This window comes from Symsagittifera roscoffensis, chromosome 2, assembly GCF_963678635.1.
Source record: "Symsagittifera roscoffensis chromosome 2, txSymRosc1.1, whole genome shotgun sequence".
Taxonomy (NCBI): domain Eukaryota; kingdom Metazoa; phylum Xenacoelomorpha; order Acoela; family Convolutidae; genus Symsagittifera; species Symsagittifera roscoffensis.
The window spans coordinates 40,120,204-40,139,285 of record NC_087063.1 but is presented as its reverse complement, the minus strand read 5'-3'; the positions used below and the strand labels follow the sequence as shown (position 1 = coordinate 40,139,285).

The 19,082-nt window shown below is 37.3% G+C and overlaps 2 protein-coding genes across 2 annotated transcripts in view; one reads left to right on the top strand and one right to left on the bottom strand.

Annotated features, from left to right (window-relative positions):
• The window catches only part of LOC134839156 (palmitoyltransferase ZDHHC9-like), a 326,560-nt gene that overhangs the window by 81,888 nt on the left and 225,590 nt on the right, over positions 1-19,082 (bottom strand). The window lies entirely within an intron of this gene.
• Positions 7,301-19,082, top strand: part of LOC134839158 (guanine nucleotide-binding protein subunit beta-5a-like) — a 170,800-nt gene continuing 159,018 nt past the window's right edge. Inside the window, exon 1 of the mRNA XM_063854614.1 lies at positions 7,301-7,323. The gene's annotated coding sequence lies outside the window, so the exon portion shown is untranslated. The remainder of the gene's footprint in view (positions 7,324-19,082) is intronic.

The following is a 19,082-nucleotide window of genomic DNA, read 5'->3' as shown; positions in this document are numbered from 1 at the left end:
TGTTGTCACACAATTTTTTGCAAGATACGGATTGCCGGAGAGTTTCACTCCGATCGAGGATCACAGTTTACGAGTGATTAGACTAATTGTTGTTGTTGTGATAAACTTATTAAATATCCTTTGTTCAAATTTACCACTTGTGTGATTTCATATCAAATGCGCGCTGGGCTTTCCTCTTCTGATTATCTATCCAAACCTCACCGTCCCAACCGTAGGCGAGTGGAACTTCCCTAGCGAATCTAGACGCAAAAATGAGTGAGCAGGTGGAACTACCCTTCAACAACACCACAGGTTGTACCGTTCCAACCCATCAATTTTTCGTTTTTTTTTAAGTCTCACATTTAAATTAAACTCCTTGATTCATTGGCCAACCATTCCCCCAACTTTCTACGTAAGAGCTTCTCCGTTGCCTTCGCTGTCTTTGTTTCAGGTGGATGCTCCGATTCCAGGCAAGGCGAATCCCTGACTTTTCCCAGAAGCTTGTAATTGGCACATCAAGGACAAAATAATAATAACAATAAACAAGAATTTAGGAAAATTGAATCCAAGGGAATTAGCTCCCTTTCAGTTTTCGTCAGATCTAAAATTTTAAAAGTTTAGTTTTCTAATGTTTTTACAGTTCATGCATCGGCAGTCAATTCTCCACGAGCATGGATCGCTTTTGTTGAATTTTTCTTTAAAATATCTCCAGAAAACATTCGTTATTAGTTCTTTTATGTTTTCGTGCTCCATGATATCGAATTTGAGGTGTTCATTCAAGGCGTTCGTAATATTGCAGATTGCAGGCCCTCAGGAAAAAGGCAGACTCTGATTTTTGCCGTCGAAATTTTTTTTCGTTTTTTTTTCATACTCGCATATTTTTTTCCTTAATACTTATGAATTTTTTCCACTGTAGGCCAGTTTTCCAGTTTGGATTTTGTGCAGTAGCAGTGGAATGTGTAGTTCTTGATAAAGTGACAGAGGAAAGATATGAAGGGAAATCAATCGATCTTTGTATTCTTGAGTTGGACTCAATATCAATGCTGTTGCTTTCTTTTGTACACATTCAGATATTTTGAGTTCTCTTTTTGAGGGTTTCCATAATGATGAGCCATAACCTACTATAAGTGCAACATATGATTTGTATGATTTTAATTACAGGGTCTTTGTTGTTTTTTTTGGAGATGTTTCTTTTCACAGAGCATAATGCCTTTGGAGCTTTGGCAGATCTATTTGTAGCTTTTTCAGTCCAACTTAATGTGCTAGTGATTATGAGACCTAAGTTTTTCTTTTCTGCTGTTTCTTCAAGAACAGTTCTTGTTACTTCAACTGTTGCATTTTCTTTCACATTGAAAATTTTGATTTATGACATATTTACTGCAATCGAATTCTTTACACAACAATTCCAAATTCTCTTCGCATCGATATTTAAAATTAATGGGTCATTGCAAACAATTTTGTAATCGTCTGCGTAGCCAACACTTGCTGCTTTTGCACAATCTGGTAGGTCATTTATATAGAGAATAAACATCAAAGGTCCGAGAATTGACCCCTGAGGCACACCACTGTGTACTGGTAATGGCTCGGATACCGCGTGTCCAATGTGAACGGTTTGTTTTCTATCTGTTAGATAATATCTTAGTAGCTTTTAGTAGCCAAAGCTCCATAATTTTTCAATTATCATTGGGTGGTTCACCTCGCCGAATGCGTTCTGGAAAACTAGGTAGAGGCAAGCCAGGTAATTTGTTTCGATATTGTCATAGTAAGAATATACCTCATGGAGATACTCAATGAGAATTGTAACAGTAGATCGTTTTTGCCCGAAGCCATGTTGTGAGTTTGAGATGCTAAATTTTACTGATGAAATCATTTTATCGAAAAGTAATTTTTCTAACACCTTTGAGATAACCGTTAGCCAACTTTTTGGTTGGTAGTTTGAGACAAGATAGGAACAATTTCGCTTATTTTCCATGTTGAATGAAAAACAAGTTTATTAGCAATTGTGTTAAGAAGTAGATACAGAGATTTAGAGATAGAACAGCTGAGTTTTTTCAAAAGAATGTTTCCTAGGTCGTCAGGTTCTTTGGCTTTGTTGATATCCATGTTTTCAACAATTTTTTTAATTTCCGTTGTGATAAAATGGAGATTCGCTATTTTAAATTCACGAGATAGGTTATTCTCGCCTACATAGAGGGAGTGGCTAAAATCTGACTGAAATTATTTATTAAAGAAATTGGTTTTATCGATACTTGATGTAGCTCTTTGATCATTCAGGTAGACTTCACCTGGAATTGTATCTGTTTTTCGAATACTTTTAAAGTATTTTTGCAATTTTGAGAAATTACCATCAACAAATAAATTCTCTTCGTATGCTCTTTGGTCTTGGCGTAAGTTTAACTCTAGCTGTTTTTCAAATGTTTTCACTTTGTCTAACTGACATTCGGTCACGTTTTTTTCACATTTTCTGCGCATTGCATCCATGATTTTGATGAGATTTGATGTTTTAGATGTTACCCAAGGTGCCAGAGAACTTCGATGTTTTGTTTTCCTGGGAATTGTTTTTCGATCATTTTAAGTGGCCAAGTATACCACAGTCCGCTAATTAGATCAACATTGCTGTAGCAGTATGGGTTAAATGGGTTTTCATTGGTGTATTGATTTATTTCGTCCCAGTTTGCTTTCGAGAATGTGAATCCCTGGAAGCCATTGCGGTAATTTACTTCTTTTTCTCTAAAATTAGGTTGAATTTTGCGTGGTAAGGAGGATGATCCGTTTTATACAAGGATGTGAGTCTATTGACTTTTCTCACGAGAATTAACAAATCTAGGTGGTTGCAGAGTATTACGTCTAGTTGTACTTTTTCTTTTCCCATTATCATTTGTTCGAAGTTAAGTTCTGCAAGAGCGTCCAAGAAGCCCTGTTCGTCTTTGACAGAGGAGATTAGGGCTGACCAGTCCGTTTGAGCAAAGTTGATGTCTCCAGTAATCATCACGTTTCTTACGTTTAATTCTATTTGTTTTTCCTTAAAAGATACAGAAAACTCAATAGGGTTTTTGACGACCAGCGGTATTCGCTTCTTTTTGGGGCACAGTATATGCAAGCTATAATGATGGGGTTTTTGATCAAGAGCTTGACTATTAGACAGTCATTGAAAGTTGAGTGTATGCAGTATTGAGGTATTTCGTGGGTTATCCCAGTTATAATACCTCCGTGTTTTGATTTGCCGTTAACACTTTGCCTGTCATTCCTATGGATGTTAAATTTGTCAAGAAATAATGCTCCTGTCGTCACATTTTCAGTTAATCATGCCTCTGTTAGACAAATGATATCGCAGATGTTTTTAGATTGGATGGCATTCACGAAGAGACTTCTTCTAGAATATTCTAGGATGCTTCTGATATTATAGAGTAGTAGATTAGCTTTTTGTCTTATTTAATTGTTGTCTGTCCTTTCCGATATAGGCGATATCACTATCCATTGATTTCCATCTCTTTTGTATAGCTTGATATCCCTTACACTAAAGACTTACAAGCTGAAAACTTATTGTTCTCCTGTTTATATTTCGAAATCGTTGTCTCCCTCAGAGCAGATCACAATGCATAACCTCCTCAAACTGAGATTTGATATATCACCGAGAGACAACATTCCGAAAAAAGAACTGAAAATACGTAATCTGAAGTTACTTCATAATGATGTGGAAGTGACCGCTCCTGAATGACTGTCAGAGTTAAAGTTGTGCCTAAATAATGTTCAAAGTCTTATCAATATCTCCCAGCGTATCAAGTTTTCTAATTTTCTTCCTTCCATCTCTGTCGACATACTATTTTTTACTGAGACATGGCTCTATAATGATGTTACTTGCCTTGAAATTTTCCCATTTAAAGATTTCATTGTAGTTTCTCGCTGTGACAGATTAAACAGTGTATACGTTGGTGTTCTTATTGCATGCCGTTAAGGTTATTCTTTGAATCTCCTTCACTCCTACAGTTTTCGTGACTTCAGTTTTTCAGTTGTCATCAAAGTCAATCAGACGTTTTTTGGTTTGATGGTTGTTTATAATCCCCCTCTCAGTTCCGACAATCGCGTTGAGTCATCTACACTTATAAACGCTGTTCAAAACCATCATGATGAGGTGCTCAAACACATCGGTCGCTGCCTGTCAGGCCAAACTGTGTTTGCTGTTCTAGCTGACTTCAATTTAGCTGACGTCTGTTGGAGCTCATACTTTGCATCCTCTGATTGTTCCATGAACATTTTGAAGGGGTTTGATGATCTCAATATGTTTCAATTGTTGAATTTTCCGACTATTTTGTCTGGTAATACTCTAGATCTTTTCTGGTCGAATGACCCGCAGAGATTTGTTGCCTATCGTTCAGAGAAAACCTACTCAGACCGTTGTCCAATTTTCGCTCATTTGCATGTCTCAAGTGATGATTGTTTTACACCTGATGTCTCAAAGCAATTGTATTCAAAGAAGAGTTTCAACACAGAACATTTTTGTTGTTTGTTAGAACCGCTTTACACTAATTTGTATTTAAATTCTCAATGTGATTTCCTCTCCATTTTTGATGTTTCTATTAAAGCCACACTTGATGATTCATGCCCTAAAAAGAGTAAAAGAAGACTCGATTTTCCTTATTACTACTCTTCTCACTCTATTCTTTTAGCCAATAAACCCAGAGCTCTGCGACGGAAAAAAAATTCAAACTGTCTTATATGACTCGGTTAGAGAGTGATTTCACCAACTCAGTTATTTTGGATAAAGAATTGCTTTTTCAGAACTTTTCTCTTTCCTCTCCTTCTTGTGTTTTTAAACTCTTGAAACAGTTTAAGAAGTCCCCAATCATTTCAAAAAACCTTCATGGGGGCCGTAAGCAAGCTGTCTGTGACGGGTTTATCAGTGAACTTTTCAGCGAATATTTTGCTTCTGTTTGCCGGACGCCTGTGTCTGACTATACTGTACCGACTGTTTCTCCTGATTCTGATATCAAATTATCGACGTGTCTCCGTCGGTTGTCAGTTCATGTTTACAATCCGTTAAAAACACCTGATCTGTTGACTGTATTCCTGCTTTTATTTATAACTGTTGTACCTCGTTACTATCTCCTCTTGTAGTTTTCTTTTTTACCTTATTATAAACACTTTCGTCTGGCCTGTTGCCTGGAAATGTGCTTTTGTTACTACAATTCTGAATTCTGGGTCTCCTAATGATATTACAAACTACAGACCTTTCAGTATCTTACACCCCTTTGTTTATGTTTTGAGAAAGTTCTCTTCAATCATATATATCCAAAGATTGGAAAACCTTTGTCAAACCCTCAGCATGTTTTCAGAAATCAGTGATCAACTGTAACGCAGCTGTTATCGTTTCTTGACGAAGTATACCACACTAGTGATTTCAACATTCCTTCTGCTGCTGTTTATTTTATTTTGACGTTAGTAAAGCCTTTGATTCTGTTCGTCATGATATCATTCTAAACAAGCTATCAATGTATGGTTTCGATCATGATTTCTTGTTACTTTTTTCGTCGTATCTCTCTAACCGATCACAGTATGGGTTTGTATAAATGCGCACATTTTCAATCCACGTCCTGTTACTAGTGGCGTTCCTCTAAGCAGCGTCTTGGGGCCGCTTCTTTTTCTTCTTTTCATCAATGATCTTCCAGAGTGTATAGAATTTTCCAGTTGTTATTTGCTCGCTGACGATTCAAAGTTAATTGCTACTGATAATACTTCTCTACAGCATGATATTGATTTTTTTACAATCTGGTGTACTGCAAATCATGGTTTATCGGTCAATCACGATAAGTGCAATCTCATTGCTTTTAAAGGCAACTTTTCTCGTCATGTAATGGTTAACGACAAGGACATAACTGCCTCAAATGTAGTAAAAGACCTTGGTTTACTTGTCTCTGATGACTTGAACTGGATGATACATATCAACAATAAGCTGTTATCATGTAACAACTCACTTCATTCTATCAGGCGCATTTTTCCTTTCACTGTCTCTCAATCCACTAAGCTCATGTTTGCTAACATGTATATAAAGGGTATCATTTTTATGAAGTTGGGTTTCCTTCATTATGTTATATCCGAAAACTTGAAAGTTTCAATGGAAAGTGTCTGAAATGGGTTATTGGTTCAATACCCTATAAAGACCAGTCATTTATAAACTCTATAAACACTATAAACTCTGCCTATTTGTTGCCATCTTATTTTCAACGATGGGTTACTGTTCTACAAAATGCTACATGGTCTTACAGAATTGCCGTTTTCTGCGTATTTCTTTTTTACGGTGACCACCAGCCGGAAATCCACCATCCTCTGCACAATTCAAACAGCAAAGAAGTGGCAGAATGAGAAGTTCTTCTTTCATCGCGTTGAGAAATCGGTCAACGAGTTGATCCGTCTTGGTGTATACATCTTCGCTCCCCTCGAGTCTTTCAAGAGAAGAGTCAAGGAACTTCTTTAAGAGAGAACTGTGTCAACTTTTGATCAACTTAACTCGTGTTCATGGTTCTTGAAGTGCACCTGCTCAAACTGTCGATCTTGACTTGATATTTTTGTTTTTATTTTGCCTTAATTTATTATTTAAGGGAACTAATTCTTTCTTCTTTTTCTACGCGAAGTCAGTAGACAATATGGCGGCCGATGCATTTTCGAGAGCGTTAGCTTTGCAGACTCTGAAGTCCTAATTTACGGTGGAGGGGTTGCATTCGGCACAAAGCGAGGATCCCGAGTAGTCGGCATTGAAAATCAACCTCGATGCCATGGTTAGGTCTGCCGAGGTTTCGCTTGAGCTGTTGAGTAAAAGCAAACGGTTTAAGTTGCTGCATGAAATTTTGTGTTTAATTGAAACTGGGGGTGTCACCCGGATAGTTTGCCCAATTTCCTTCCTTCCATCGATCTGATACGTCCCGAGCGCACAACAGTTTTGATCATCTGATCATACAGGCTACTCTAGCACTGGTCAGGGAAGGATGATTCTGGATCAATCAGAAATTGGATTTCGAGAGACACGTCAACAATTGTGGCATATGCTGCAAGCCAAAGCCTCGTTTTCAAACACTTGAAGATTAAACGATACATAGACTGTCACTTGACTTTATTGATCCGAAGCCAACGTCGTCTGGGGCAGTGAAAAGGAAATTCACTCTTCCTGATGAATAAAGAGGTTATTTAGAAGCCTTTCTTTTGGATTCAGCATCTTCTGCGGCAATCATTGATGTGTTGTCACACAAGTTTTTGCAAGATACGGATTGCCGGAGAGTGTCACTCTGATCGAGGACCACAGTTTACGATTGATTAGCCTAATTATTGTTGTTGTGATAAACTTATTAAATATCCTTTGTTCAAATTTACCGCTTGTGTGATTTCATATCATATGCGCGCTGGGCTTTCCTCTTCTGATTATCTAACCAAACCTAACCGTCCCATCCGTAGGCGAGTGAAGCTTCCCTAGCGAATCTAGACGCAAGAAGGAGTGAGCAGGTGGAACTACCCTTCAACAACACCACAAGTTGTACCGTTCCAACCCATCAATTTTTCGTTTTTTTAACTCTCCTATTTAAATTAAACTCCTTGATTCATTGGCCAACCATTCCCCCAACTTTCTACGTAAGAACTTCACCGTTGCCTTCGCTGTCTTTGTTTCAGGTGGATGCCCCGATTCCAGGCAAGGCGCATCCCTGACTTTTCCCAGAAGCTTGTAATTGGCACATAAAGGACAAAAAAATAATCAAAATAAACAAGAATATAGGAAAATTGAATCCAAGGGAGTTAGCTCCCTTTCAGTTTTCGTCAGATCTAAATTTTTAAAAGTTTAGTTTTCTAATGTTTTTACAGTTCATGCATCGGCAGTCAATTCTCCAGGGGCATGGATCGCTTACGTTGAATTTCTCTTTAAAATATCTCCAGAAAACTTTCTTTATTATTTCTTTTATGTTTTCGTGCTCCATGATATCGAATTTGAGGTGTTCATTCAAGGCGTTCGTAATATTGCAGGCTCTCAGGAAAAAAGCAGACTCTAATTTTTGCAGTCGAAATTTTTTTTTTTTGATTTTTTTTCATACTCGCATATCTTTTTCCTTAACAATATGAATTTTTTCAATGGTAGGCCAGTTTTTTCAGTTAGGATTTTGTACAGTAGCAGTGGAATGTGTAGTTCATGATAAAGTGACAGGGGAAGGATATGAAGGGAAATCAATCGATCTTTGTATTCTTGAGTTGGACTCAATATCCATGCTGTTGCTTTCTTTTGTTCACATTCAATTATTTTGAGTTTTCTTTTTGAGGGTTTCCATGATGATGAGCCATAACCTACTATAAGTGCAACATATGATTTTTATGATTTTAATTACATGGTCTTTGTTGTTTTTTTGGAGATGTTTCTTTTCACAGAGCATAATGCCTTTGGAGCTTTGGCAGATCTATTTGTAGCTTTTTCAGTCCAACTTAATGTGCTAGTGATTATGAGACCTAAATTTTTCATTTCTGCTGTTTCTTCAAGAACAGTTCCATTTACTTTAACTTTTTCATTTCGTTTCACACTGAAAATTTTTGTTTATGACATATTTACTGCAATAGAATTCTTCACACACCAATTCCAATTTCTCTTCGCATCGATATTTAAAATTAATGGGTCATTGCAAACAATTTTGTAATCGCCTGCGTAGCCAAAACTTGCTGACTTTGCACAATCTGGTAGGTCATTTATATAGAGAATAAACATCAAAGGTCCGAGAACTGACCCCTGAGGCACACCACTGTGTACTGAAAATGGCTCGGATACCGCGTGTCCAATGTGAACGGTTTGTTTTCTATCTGTTAGATAATTTTTTAGTAGCCTTAAACATTGTCCTGTGAACCCAAAGCTCCTTGATTTTTCAATTATCTTTGCGTGGTTCACCTCGTCGAATGCGTTTTGGAAAACTAGGTAGAGGCAAGCCAGGTATTTTGTTTCGATATTGTCATAGTAAGTATATACCTCATGGAGATACTCAATGAGAATTGTAACAGTAGATCGTTTTTGTCGGAAGCCATGTTGTGAGTTTGAGATGCTAAATTTTACTGATGAAATCATTTTATCGAAAATTACTTTTTCTAACACCTTTGAGATAACCGTTAGCAGACTTTTTGGTTGCTTGTTTGAGACATGTTGTTTGTCTCCCTCTTTGAAGATAAGAACAATTTCGCTTGTTTTCCATTTTGACGGAAAAACAAATTCATAAGCAATTGTGTTAAGAAGTAGATATAGAGATTGAGAGATAGAACAGCTGAGTTTTTTCCAAAGAATGTTTCCTAGGTTATCAGGTTCTTTGGCTTTGTTGGTATCCATGTTTTCAAGAATTTTTTCAATTTCCGTGGTGATAAAATGGAGATTCGCTATTTTACATTCATGAGATGGGTTATTCTCGCCTACATAGAGGGAGTGGCTAAAAACTGACTGAAATTATTTATTAAACAAATTGGTTTTATTGATATTTGATGTAGCTCTTTGATCATTCAGGTAGACTTCACCTGGAATTGTTTCTGTTTTTCGAATACTTTTAAAGTACTTTTACAATTTTGAGAAGTTACCATCAACAAATAAGTTTTCTTCCTATGATCTTTGGTCTTCGCTTAAGTTTAACTCTAGGTGTTTTTCAAATGTTTTCACATTGTATAACTGACATTCGGCCACGTTTTTTTCACATTTTCTGCGCATTGTATCCATAATTTTGATGAGTTTTGATGTTTTAGATGTTACCCAAGCTTTTAGATGTTTTAGAGAACTTCGATGTTTTGTTTTCCTGGGAATTGCTTTTCGATCATTTTAAGTAGCCAAGTGTACCACATTCCGGTCATTAGATCAACATTGCTATAGCAGTATGGGTTAAATGGGTTTTCATTGGTATATTGATTTATTTCGTCCCAGTTTGGTTTCGAGAACGAGAATCCCTGGAATCCATTGCGGTCATTTACTTCTTTTTCTTTAAAATTAGGTTGAGTTTTTCGTGGTAAGGAGGATTATTCGTTTTATACAAGAATGTGAGTCTATTGTCTTTTTTCACGAGAGTTTAAAAAATTAGGTGGTTGCAGAGTATTACGTCTACTTGTACTTTTTCTTTTCCCGTTATCATTTGTTCAAAGTTAAGTTCTGCAAGAGCGTTCAAGAAGGCCTGTTCGTCTTCGACAGAGGAGATTTTGGTCGACCAGTCCGTTTGAGCAAAGTTGATGTCTCCAGTAATCATCACGTTTCTTACGTTTAATTCTATTTGTTTTTCCAAAAAAAAATACAGAAAACTCAGTAGGGTTTTTGACGACCAGCGGTATTCGCTTCTTTTTGGGGCACAGTATATGAAAGCTATAATGACGGGGTTTTTGATCAAGAGCTTGACTATTAGACAGTCATTGAAAGCTGAGTGTATGCAGTAGTGAGTTATTTCGTGGTTTATCCCGTTTACAACACCTCCGTGTTTTGATTTGCCGTTAATGCTTTGCCTGTCATTCCTATGGATGTTAAATTTCTCAAGAAATATCGCTCTTTTCGTCACAATTTCAGTTAACCATGTCTCTGTTAGACAAATGATATCGCAGATGTTTTTAGATCGGATGGCACTCGAGAAGAGACTTCTTCTAGAATATTCTAAGATGCTTCTGATATTATTAGTATTAGATTAGCTTTTTGTCTTATTTAGTAGTTTTCTGTCGTTTCCGATATAGGCGATATCACTATCCATTGGTTTCCATCTTTTTTGTATAGCTTGACATCCCTTACACTAAAGTCTTTCTTATTTTATCCCTGATCTATAAGATCTCTTCTTATCTTTCAAGAATCTTTTTATATCGCGGCTTCTTCGTTTGTTAGTTCCTTGCTTATGATTAGTGAAACTCCATAGTTTTTCAGTTTTTGTGCTGATGATAAGATCAACCGTTTCAGCCATACCTTTGGCAGTTTAAGAAGTATCGTTCTGTCACGATCATTACCTCTTTGACCTAGTCTAATTGAGTCGTTAAATTTGCATTCAAGCTCCATTCAAGCTCCAAGCGCCTACAGAGAGGGAGTGGCTAAAAACTGACTGAAAGTATTTATTAAACAAATTGGTTTTATCGATATTTGATGTAGCTCTTTGATCATCCAGGTAGACTTCACCTGGAATTGTATCTGTTTTTCGAATAATTTTAAAGTATTTTTGGCAGTTTAAGAAGTATCGTTCTGTCACGATCACTACCTCTTTGGCCTAGTCGAATCGAGTCGTTAAATTTACATTCAAGCTCCATATTAGTCAGGATTTTCTGTACTTCACAGAAGTCGTGTTGTTGGCGCTTTCTAGGATCCTTGTCATTGCTCTCTTTTACTCCTTTTATCCTTATTTCTATTGTCTGATTATTGTTTTTTGTTTTAGTCCGATGTGGTTAAGTTTGATTCTTGTTGATTTGGTTTCATATCTGGTTGTTTTGCTGGTTTTGATAGTATGTTTTTAATTTCCGAGACTGTCTCCTTAAGTTCTTCCATCTCATTTCCTATTTTTTTGCCTTCTTTACTGGGTCTGGTTTTGCCATTAGTGACTTTATCTTTTCTTGTTGGTTTGCCGAAACGCACGTGTTACGCAGTAAAAGTATGTTCATGCCCATTTTGTTTATACCCGACAATGCATTGTTACGAAGTTTGGTGCACTTTGCTGTCAGATGCATTCTACATCCACATGATATGCAATCAAAAGATTGCTCTCTTGCATTTATTTTGCTATTGCAAGTTTTGCATGTATTTTCCATCATTATGGTGTTGTTTTTTATCATTTCAACCGGTGGTGCCTAAGGGCACCTTTGGAAGAAATAGGACAGGGACACAAGTTCTCACCGGTAGTACCTAAGGGTACCTTTGGTAAAAAATTCGGTACTTGTTTTAGTACTGAATGACCGGTGGTGCCTAAGAATACTAAAAAATATTAACTCTTCTATTGAAGGTTGATACAAATGGCTACAGTCGCAGTTGCTTGTTTTGCAGTTGACAACTTTCGTGTTTCCTGCGTCGTTCAATTATTTTTTGTTTTTCGAATACAAAAATTTTTCTTTGACTTGATTTTTGACGTTGTTGAAACCGTCCATGTTGAGGTGAATTTTATCTAATTTGAAATAGCGTCTGCCTGACGTGAAACTGCTGACAGTTCGATATTTCCACTCAGATTTTTGTTTGAATCTGGGAGATTTTCTTTCTGCTCTTGCTTTGACGATATCGTTCGTTACGCTCGCTCTTTCTCTATGTTCGTCGCGATCATGAATTCCCAAGACAAGGACGCTGCTGCGGGTTCTCTGGCAGGCAAAATCAGCAAGTTCTATCAGATCTTGCGCAATTTTTTGTGGAGTCTTCGACGAAAGCTCGAAACCGTCAAAGAGGTCGTTTCCTCCAATGAAAAGTATGATGATTTCAAAGCGACCTGCGGGCGGATTATAGTCGTATAAGTGTCTGATGCTGGCCCCAGGGAGCGACAAGATGTTGCGATTTCCGGCTTCTAGGAATCCCGCTTGAGAATCCGCAAGGAATAGGTACTTTGTTGGTGCTTCCTTGAATATATGAAACCTCGAATATCCAGTCATAAAACCTTGTTTCTAAAATCCTCCCATTGGAGACCTTCCACACAATATTTAAGACATCATTATATCAAACCATTTCTAGTAAAATCTACAATTTGCTCTTACCGCGGCGCCACAAACCAAGATCTGTTTGAAACTGTTTTACAATACAGACCAAAACGCCTTAATACAATTACCATTATCGCCGAGTTTTATGATAATAGGCTGCATCAACGAGAAGTTGAGCAAAAGTGGAAAAAAACTTAATCAACCTAAATACAAACAAGTTTTAGCCCAAAACCCTAATTATCCCTAAAACAATCCAAAACTCCAATAACAATGACGTTAATTGCAAACTATACATTCATAACCACGTGCTGTTTAACTTCATTAAAAAAACTTGCTCAACCACGCACACTCATTGTTTCGCCGAATCTTAACTTAAATCTAACCCCTCAAACATTCTCCCGAGACGGCATCTACTTCTCGTTCTTTGAGAAGGAAAAGGTATGTAGACGATGGGAACGCAGTCGGAAATTTCAAAAGCCTGCGAAGAGTTCTTGACAAAATTAACAAACACGGAAAATATTTTGGATATCATGTAAAAGCATCGAAATGCCAGCTCATTGTAAAAGATGAAAAATACAATGAAGCAATAAAAGTATTCAAAAATCATGAAATTGAAATGAAGAAGGGGGCCAGAGTACTTGGTTCTATCATAGGACCCGAGATTGAATGTAAAACTTTCTTAGAAACTCAGTTAGAGGAACATAAAAAAATACTGAAAAACTTGGCAAGATCGCGAAAACATCACCACAAAACGTGTACTCCTGTTACACTAAAGGGCTACAAGAAAAATTATCGTTTTTAGCTAGAACTGACCCGAATATCACAGAAAAAATGTATGCCTGCAAAAAGATGCTGCAGGAAAACCACAGTCCAAATTTATTTGGTAAAGATAATTTCAGCCATCAATTTAGAGACATCGCTTCCTTGCCACTAAAATTGGGTGGTATAAATATCAAGCTACCTTCTAGCAATGAAAATTTCTTAGAATGGTCATTTAAAACGTCGTCAGTCCTAGACACATTCGGCCCATTAATAGCTATATCTGAGCAAGAAAAAATCTTTACAAAAATTAAAATACTTAAAACTGAAAGAACAAACCAAAAAAGAACTAACGTTTTGAACAACTTGAGCGACAATGAAAAATACGAATTTGAGCTGGCCTCCGAAAAAGGAGTCTCAAACTGTTTAAATGCATTGCCTCTTAGTAGATATAATTTTAACCTGATTAAAACAGAAAATCAATATGTGCTTGCGGTCAATCTTTTGACCTTACCCAATCTTTTGACCTTAATGAAAGCTAAACATGGCTAAATAACAGCCTAACACAGAAAAAGTATGTAGACGATGGGAACGCAGTCGGAAATTTCAAAAGCCTGCGGAGAGTTCTTGACAACTTATCAAACACGGAAAATATTTTGGATATCATGTAAAGGCATCGAAATGCCAGCTCATTGTAAAAGATGAAAAATACAATGAAGCGATAAAAGTATTCAAAAATAATGAAATTGAAATGAAGAAGGGGGCCAGAGTACTTGGTTCTGTCATAGGACCCGAGACTGAATGTAAAACTTTCTTAGAAACTCAGTTAGAAAAAACATAATAAAATACTGAAAAAACTTGGCAAGATCTCGAAAACATCACCACAAAACGTGTACTCCTGTTACACCAAAGGGCTACAAGAAAAATTATCGTTTTTAGCTAGAACTAACCCCAATATCACAGAAAACATGTATGCCTGCGAAAAGATGCTGCAGGAAAATCACTTTCCAAATTTAATTGGTAAAGATAATATCAGCCATCAATTTAGAGACATCGCTTCTTTGCCACTGAAATTGGGTGGTCTAAATATAAAGCTACCTTCTAGCTATGAAAATTTCTTAAAATGGTCATTTAAAACGTCGTCAGTCCTAGACACATACGACCCATTAACAGCTATATCTGAGCAAGAAAAAGTCTTTACAAAAATTAAAATACTTAAAATTGAAAGAACAAACCAAAGAAGAACTAACGTTTTGAACAACTTGAGCGACAATGAAAAATACGAATTTGAGCTGGCCTCCGAAAAAGGAGCCTCAAACTGTTTAAATGCATTGCTTCTTAGTAGATATAATTTTAACCTGAATAAAACAGAAAATCGATATATGTGCTTGCGGTCAATCTTTTGACCTTTCCCACGCCTTTCACTAAGCGAAGGGTTGACACATCCACTTGAGGTATAACGAAATAAGTGATAACTCTGCCACCCTCGTGAGCGAGTTTTGCTTTGATGTTCAAATCGAGCCGAAACTTCTGTCGTTGCAAGGCGTGAGATTTGTCAACAATTCAACCACAACTGATGAAGACGCTCGGCTAGATGTAAAAGCAAATGAATTATGGGGCTCAAGGTTTAGCCGAACCTTCTTTGATGTCAAAGTCTTCAACCCGCACGCAAAAATTTCACGAAGACTGCTGAAAGACGCCTATAAGTACCACGAATCACTAAAAAACTCAAAATACCAACAGAGAGTTCGACAAGTCGAACAGAGAAGCTTCTGCCCGCTCATTTTTGGTTACACTGGGGGTGCCGGACCAGCAGCTACTCGGACAATGCAGCGCATAGCTGAAAAACTTAGTGAAAAAAGGCATGAAAGCTAAGCAGAAACAATAAACTATATGAGAACTAAGATAAGCTTTGCGCTGCTCAGGAGCGCTATCCTTTGTATACAGGGTTGCAGATTCAATTATAGACAATTCAATTAGTGCTGTTGTAGAGAAGGGACGGTTGAAGTAATTATCTTTAATGACAATGCATTAAATGCTGAATTGACTTAACTCCTGCAATATTGTTTTTTGATGTATTTATATAATGCTGGTATGGGCCCTATCCAGCTTGTGTACGACCGTACCTAAACAGAAGGGCCTTTTTTGTAATTTACTGATTTAAAAAGTTTATGAGCGGTTTTATGAACATCATGGCTTTATGAACAATATAAAACACTTCTTCAAAGTTGCTCTGTGAAGCTTACGCATTCCTCGTAGTAAATGGTCGAAATAATTGACGAGGAAATGGTCGAAATTAAAGTTACAATGGTGAGCTTCACCATATAATTCAACGCGTTCAATTGGAAAATGGTTTCATACGCTTGGAGACGTATTGTTTATTCTGGTCAAGGGAGAAGAAATTGTGACCGAAGTTGCTTGTTTTGCAGTTGACAACTTTCGTGTTTCCTGCGTCGTTCAATTATTTTTTGTATTTCAAATACAAAATTTTTTCTTTGACTAGATTTTTTGACGTTGTTCAGACCGTCCATGTTGAGGTGAATTTTATCTAATTTGAAATAGCGTCTGCCAGACGTGAAACTGCTGACACTTCGATATTTCCACTCAGTTTTTTGTTTGAATCTGGGAGATTTTCTTTCTGCTCTTGCTTGACGATATCGTTCGTTACGCTCGCTCTTTCTCTATGTTCGTCGCGATCATGAATTGCCAAGACAAAGACGCTGCTGCGGGTTCTCTGGCGGTCAAAATCAGCAAGTTCTATCAGATCTTGCGCAATTTTTTGCGGAGTCTTCGACGAGGGCTCGAAACCGTCAAAGAGGTCGTTTTCTCCAATGAAAAGTATGATGATTTCAAAGCGACCTGCTAGTGGATTATTGTCGAAAAGTGTCTGATGCTAGCCCCAGGGAGCGACAAGATGTTGCGATTTCCGGCTTCTAGGAATCTCGCTTGAGAATCCGCAAGGAATAGGTACTTTTTTGGTGCTTACTTGAATATATGAAACCTCGAGTATCCAGTCAAAAAATCTTGTTTCTAAAATCCTCCCATTGGAGACCTTCCACACAATACTTGAGACATCATTACATCAAACCATTTCCAGTAAAATCTAAAATTTTCTCTTACCGCGGCGCCACACTCCAAGATCTGTTTCAAACTGTTTTACAATACAGACCAAAGCGCCTTAATACAGTTACCATTATCGCCGGTTTTAATGATAATAGGCTGCATCCACGAGAAGTTGAGCAAAAAATGGAAAAACTTAATCAATTTAAATACAAACAAGTTTCAGCCCAAAACCCTAATTATCCCCAAAACAATCCAAAACTCCAATAACAATGACGTTAATTGCAAACTCTACATTCATAACCACGTGCTGTTTAACTTCATTAGAAAAAATTGTTCAACCACACACACTCATTGTTTCGCCAAATCTTAACTTAAATCTAACCCCTCAAATATTCTGCCGAGACGGCATCCACTTCAGGTTCTTTGGTAATGAAATCTTTACAAATTTTCTTGATTATATAATTTATAAATTCTCTTGATAATCTGACGATACCGTTCCTCCTCAAATAAAGTCCGCTCAAACACATTGTATCATTTGTAACAAGAACCTACGCGGCGGTGGAATATGATGGTGCACAACATGCGCAGCCTATATGCATGTAAAATTCAGCGGCCTTAACCGAGCCAGCAACCACGACGAAAATTTCAGCTGCATTCGCTGCACCTCCTCGATTACAGAAAACACTACAACTGACATTCAAGCTCTTTCGACTAATGATCAAAATCCTATCATTGCAAACAGCAACGAAACTATAACAGCCACACCCGACCCCTGGTCAAAACCCCACTTGAACTAAAAGACCCAATAAGACAAATCTACAGCCAAGTAGTGCACTGGAAACCAATCTTCATGATCCTCGCAAAAAAAAACAGAATTGGGTTTAACTTTATATAAACTCTAAATAGAACCCTCAACTCGTTAATTGAAACACAATAAAACACATACGCGATGCACGCAACAATGATATTTCCTCACTTCATGCTATGTAAAACCAAATCGGAGAGTGATGATCGAACTCCAAAACTATAGCGCTTAGCAAAGAGTAAGAAAAAGACAGTAGAAGCTGAAGCACAGCAATTTAATATACTAATCAGCACCGGAAACTTATCGAGTGCTATTGCTAAGTTAACTGATACCTCCAAGGGAGCTCTCTCACTCGAGGAAACACTCGGGGAAACAACTGTTGAGCAAGTCCTCATCGAGAAACCCTCACGTGGAGACAGTAAACAGCGACTATATAACATCATGCTCCGAAGATACAACCTTTTTCCACTCATCCACATTCGACCAAATAAACGCCCAGAAAATAAGGAAGGCTGCCATGACAACACATGGTTCTCATGGACCCTCATGTCTGGATGCAAATGAGTGGAGACGCATACCAACTCACTTTGGTCAACAGTCAGTTGAAATATCAAAGACACTAGCCAAACTCGCACAAAAAATATCGACAGAAATACTAAGTCATGAACTTCTTGAACAATATAATGCCTGTCGACTAATTCCACTTGATAAAACCCAGGAGTTAGGCCAATTGGTATAGGCGAAGTCATCCGCAGAAAAATAGGTAGAACGATCACTAAGTGCTTAAAAAGCGAACTTTGGTACTCGGATTGAATTACCAACTGTGCCTTGGCCAAAAATGTGGCATTGAATATGCAATTCATACGCTAAGGAAGCAATACGAGAAAACAGATTCCGATGCAATATTACTGATAGACGCTTAAAATGCATTTAACTCCTTAAACAAACCGGAACCTGGCTTTAAAAAACATTGCAAATGTATGTCCTTCGAGACTACCCGCAATACAGAACTCATACTCTAATCCAATCAAACTCTTTGTGAATAAAAAAGTAATCCTATCTGGAGAAGTAACCACACAAGGAGACTCATTGGCAATGGCAATGTATGGTCTATCCACTTTACCTTTAATAGAACTAGTCAGCGATAGCAGCCTAACACAGAAAAAGTATGTAGACGATGGGAACGCAGTTGGAAATTTCAAAAGCCTGGGGAGAGTTCTTCACAACATTATCAAACACGGAAAATATTTTGGATATCATGTAAAGGCATCGAAATGCCAGCTCATTGTAAAAGATGAAAAATACAATGAAGCGATAAAAAAATTCAAAAATAATGAAATTGAAATGAAGAAGGGGGTCAGAGTACTTGGTTCTGTCATAGGACCCGAGACTGAAACTAAAACTTTCTTAGAAACTAGGTTAGAAAAACATAATAAAATACTGAAAAAACTAGGCAAGATCGCGAAAACATCACCACAAAACGTGTACTCCTGTTACACCAAAGGGCTACAAGAAAATTTATCGTTTTTAGCTAGAACTAACCCCATAATCACAGAAAACATGTATGCCTGCGAAAAGATGCTGCAGGAAAATCACTTTCCAAATTTAATTGGTAAAGATAATATCAGCCATCAATTTAGAGACATCGCTTCTTTGCCACTGAAATTGGGTGGTCTAAATATCAACCTATTTTCTAGCTATGAAAATTTCTTAGAATGGTCATTTAAAACGTCGTCAGTCCTAGACACATACGGCCCATTAACAGCTATATCTGAGCAAGAAAAAATCTTTACAAAAATTAAAATACTTAAAACTGAAAGAACAAACCAAAAAAGAACTAACGTTTTGAACA